The sequence below is a fragment of the Pleurodeles waltl genome, chromosome 4_2 (genome assembly GCF_031143425.1).
Source record: "Pleurodeles waltl isolate 20211129_DDA chromosome 4_2, aPleWal1.hap1.20221129, whole genome shotgun sequence".
Taxonomy (NCBI): domain Eukaryota; kingdom Metazoa; phylum Chordata; class Amphibia; order Caudata; family Salamandridae; genus Pleurodeles; species Pleurodeles waltl.
This window is the reverse complement of record NC_090443.1, coordinates 71,231,336-71,236,510: the sequence shown is the minus strand read 5'-3', so window position 1 is coordinate 71,236,510 and position 5,175 is coordinate 71,231,336.

Below are 5,175 nucleotides of genomic sequence, written 5' to 3'. Positions count from 1 at the left end.
CCCAACTTGTTTTTAGAGCGTGGGCGAGCATTTATAAGAGGCCGGGGTTGTGACACGTGCCTCTCTGGGGGTGGGACGGTGGTTCCAGCAGCATTTGGGTTTAACCCACTGGCTGCCGGGGAAGCGAGCGTGGTTCAGTTACCCACCTCTGACTATAAAGCACTGGGTAGTGGTGATCACGCCTCGGGCCGTCCGAAGGCAGCACGCGCGCCTCTCTGAAGACGCCCGGGTATCGCTCGGATGGTCTCGCGAGCAGTCACCGGAGCCCCAATGCCAGTCACGGAAGCATTAGTTGCACACGAATTCCAGACTCCCAGTCGACGCTGAACTTTTTGCAGACTTGGCCCTATGTGAAAAGTTCTGGTTGTTTCAAATAAGCGTAGAACAGGACTGTACTTTTTGCAGACAAAGTGCGAAATCGTTCTATTTTCTCCAGGTGTAGAGCTGTATGCTATTCTATGTAGGGCTACCATTATCTCCATAAAAACAATAATGCACATAATTCTCTGAAAAAAATGTGCAGTATTCGTTAAAAAACACAGACATCTTAAACGATGAGCGTTAAATTATTTACAAAGGTGTACTGATTCTTATGTAGGAAAGGTGCAGAATCGTTTTAGAAAGTACAGATTTCCCTATAAACAGTGCTTTAAATGGGCCGGTACTCTCCGGTACTGAGTACCGGCACTTTTTTATTTTGAGAGCGAGAGTACCGGCATATCTAAAGAAAAACATAATACTTTTAATTGGAGAGTACCGGCACTTTTCGGAAACAAGCAGGTACTCTGGCACAGAGTACCTGCACTTTAATTTTTCCATTTCAAGCACTGCCTATAAAGGCATATAATTTGTTATACAGTGTGCTGAATTCTGTAAGAAGTTTCGAACAATTATTATTTTATTTATAAAAGGGACACCGGAGCCCATTAAAACGCTTTGAATATTATTTAACTCAGAATGTAAACTTTAAAAATGTGTGGAGAACATTATTTCCACTTCCCTGCTTTAAATAAAACAAATGCCAAAAATCATACGCAAGTACTACCAAAAAACGCTCTGTTCCTAGAAAAGTGCTTGACGTGCATGGACATACAAATTGCCATTTACCGGAAAGGTGGGCCCCGCACCTGAACTTTTCCCAACTAAGCAACTCTCATAATACAATACTAGTTTGCATCGTTTTGCGCCTATACATGTAATGTAAAGGAAATTAATTGCTTCCACGTTAGGGCCCTAAAACTACACCTGTGGCGTCAGGGCGAAGGTTCCAGTGGCGTAATAATAAACGTAAAGGCTTAGTGGCTTGCAACCGTACTCAGATATCTAAGACGGAATTCAAAAAACGTTATGTGTCTGTTTTATAAAACTGGAAAATATTTTTTTAGGGTTCCTATTGGTTGAAAATGTTTAACTCGTTGGAATTACACCCTTCCTGTGAATTAAAGTATAGTATAGTATGTTATTAATGAAAGTGATGTAATTCATTTGTGTTAGGGTTTCAAGGTCACAGCTGCCTGTGAGAGTAATGGCTGAACGTGTAATTTATCAAAGATATTTCATAATCCGTGTAAAGGAGGTGGCAACTTCACAGCCACAAAATATATGCGAGGTTGTACTGTTTATTTAAGGACACAGATCTGTCCCAAGCCTGGGCTCATGACTAGTTTTCAAGAATTTACCCCACTTTTTGGGGCCTCTGATTATCTTCGAGCCTATGGGACAACTTCCCCGACCCTTTCTGCTAATGTAGACACATATTACTTGCAACTCGTGCTCTGCAAATGCTCTGCAGTTTGGGTGATGGAGATGACAGAGTAGTTTCCAAACGCCCTCTAGGTCAAGTTCAAGGCAAAGGGAGCCATAATATAAAGTTCAGAAGTCATAAAACTCACACCATCTGATTTTCTGTGCTGGTTGTATACGTAGGTATTGGTGTCTGGCTATAGCGGCAGCTAGTCCATCAGGAGATGTCAAAGGTTGAAATGGCTGGGGAAGAATGAGTCACACGTCAGCCCAGCCCTTATAACTGGCAATGGGGGACATCCTGCCAGGGTCTCTTCCAGGTCGGTCCAAAACAGACCCTACTGTGACTCTTTCCAAAGGAGGAGCTGAGAAAGAAGACATCTGAACATCATGTTGGACACCTCTTCAGGCCGACACGTTGGACACCTCTTCAGGCCGACACGTTGGATACCTCGTCAGGCCGGGAAGTAGCTGACGCACCTGTCACCCTTGGCTAGGACTACAAGATGGTGGATGGTCTATTCGTATAATGAACACGTTTCTAGCTAATGTCCAGGACTAAAACGTAATGCAGCAACATTGTTGCATGACTCAAAAAGCAAAGACCACTGTGGAGCTGCATTAGAAGGCTTTGAAAGAATGAGTTCCAGACCCCTATGGCAGGGGAATGAAAACGTAAACTGAGAGTTAACCACCCTGAGGCCTGTGTGATTCTGACAGTGGATCAACACTACTAGGGTTCTGGAGACCCACTTCCTGGTCTTTTCCTTTAACGACACAACAGCCTCAGCTTTTGTCTGTCATTTGCACCAGTGTTTGCAGGAAGCAGTCACTCCTGCCATTTCTTGTCTACACCTCTAGCATCTGAGGAGGCAACAGGACAAAACCGACTGAGGACAAAAAGTAAAAGCATCATTGTCTGGAATGAAACCTTGTACTTCGCTCCTTAGGTTAAAAACCTTGACTGCTGGTGACTATGCTGGGAATGGAGGTTTCTGCTACCCCATGTGGCCCAAGTGACTGTAAAATGTACAACCCTTGGGGCATGCCGTACTGTACTTCAAAGTTAATCTTCCAGGCAAGTCTAAGTTACATGAGAGTGTTGTTCTCATTTGCCTTCGGTTCCCAGATGTCTTCAAGAGATGTAGAGGCTCATCCCGAATTACAGCTCAAAAAGGTCCAACCAGACAGGGATGCACTGCAGTCAGGATCTGTGAGATAACTGATACCATAGCAGGGTTCACTGAGGATCAAATGATATTCACGGATCTGGGCTTTCTTTGGTATTACAGGGAGATAATGGTCAACTGTAGCAGAATCCAGGATCATACTCATAAAAAGGGGGCTCCTCTAGGATTACAGGGAAAAGGAAACTAGAGACCCACACTTTACTCGAACATACTGGGCCAGTACAAGATTACTAGGAACATAATTTGCTTCAGATGCCACCGAGGCCATGCCCTTTAGCACTGAAAGAACTAGGGACATATCCTGGATTACAGGGGAAGGTATACTCTCAGAACGTTTGAGTTGTGAGAGCTCATAACAAAATTTAAAAAATAAGGTGTTCTTCCAGTAATGCACACAGGTGTGGGGCTTATTGTGATTTGTGAAGGCAAACTTTCAGTTGGAGCATTAAGATTTGGTATTTAAAGCTCATCAAGCTTTAGAATGAAAGACATTTTTGTAACTTGCACTGTATTTTACAGATACAACAGAATGAATACCAATTAACACAAAAAACATCTTTATAGGGATGAGGGTAGCATGTCCTAACCAGAAGCAATGATTTTGTGTATTTATTAGTTGTTAGACTTTTTTGTCTCATCTTTCTGGGCAGTGTTATTGGTGAATATTTCTCTACCACGTTACTTTGTGTATCTTCGCATTCAGTTGAATTCAGTCTTTGCATTCTTCTGTTTACTTGTTTACTCTTAAAGGTAAATACAAGTTTCCCACAATACTTACAGTTATAAGGCCAAATAATAATTGAGGGTTATTGGGAAGACATTCTTTAAGAACTTGTGGAGATTGTGTTCCCTGACTTACAGTGGCTTATTGAGGTAAAAAGTGAAGAAATTTACTTTATTTAGCTTCAGATAATGCTCAGACATATGGGACTCAACCCCGGTTAGTAAGCTAAAACCTCTTTAGGAATTTGCTCAGGAGACAGGCTCTGTACATTCAGTCATCGCCTTTTCACCCAGCACTAGCAATTCCACATTCTTTCCATGAGTGAGATTTTCCTTTAATGGTCAAATTACCGTTCCTAAATCTGTGAAACTGATCTGCAGAGGACTATTATCTGTCAGCAGATTTTTAATGGCTTTATGTAAATTGGCTCAGAAAAAAATAATATTTCTATTCAGTTTTTCTACCCATTTTAGTGGATAACCAAAGAACACCTTTATTGTTTAATGTTAGGTTGTCATATGTTTCTTTTGTGTCAATTGTAAAGGTTTTTCAACAGTGGCGGAAGGAATTTCCATGATCTGTTACAATTGCCCTATAGGACTCCAGGGCAATATTACTCTGCCAGAAACTTTAGCAAGGTACTATTTTTAATTACAGGGCACAATTAGCTCTAGTGAGGAGGCTGACATCATATTCTCCCAGTGCTGCTATCTGGAGGATTCCCATTGCATTTTCCGCTGGGTCTCCTTCTGTGAAGATGTTCTGTCCAGACGTGGACCATCTGCTCACCGTGCCTCTTAGAGGCTCACAGAGGAGGCCCAATGAGAGCATCTCACACAGATGGAACTTGTCGTAGCACACTACGTCTTTCTGAAGATGTAGCAGGGTAACCCTTGCTCAGCAAACTGCTTGGGCAAAATTATGCTGGGACTAAATATTCGAAAACAGGCTTATTAGATGTCTCTGTTTTGTCATAGGAGTAATGAGAACAATGGGAAATTCTTTCAACTTTGAGTTCTACATGTAAAACTTGAAGCCCTGAAGAGATACGCATAACCACAAATGTTACTTAATATATTAGAACTTCGCTTTCATTCGTTTTTTTGACTCAATGTAGCTAATTCTGTCAATATTCTCCTGTGTATGCACTGGCCCTCTTTCTACGTGTTGTTGCCAAATCTGGAGAGCAAGGAAAAGATAGAAAATATTCACCTACTTGTGACGCGTTACTGAAAAAGGCACCTTTCTAACCAATCGGCAACCATTTCTGTCGTCACATATCCAGAAAACCACAAGGGGACCTATCAACACTGCTAAGCAAGCAGTAACAGTGTTGGAATGGCCCCTGTTGGAGCTATCGTCAGGACTATCTTATTTTCAACAACACTAAAATTAGTCCTGTAAAAAAAATGCCTCCTTGGTCACTGCCTCCTTAGCATTTGCGGAAACAGTATTAAGTGGGCTTGATTAGGGGAATTTTTGTAAAATGTGTTCCTCGAACCTCCTGCACAGACAATG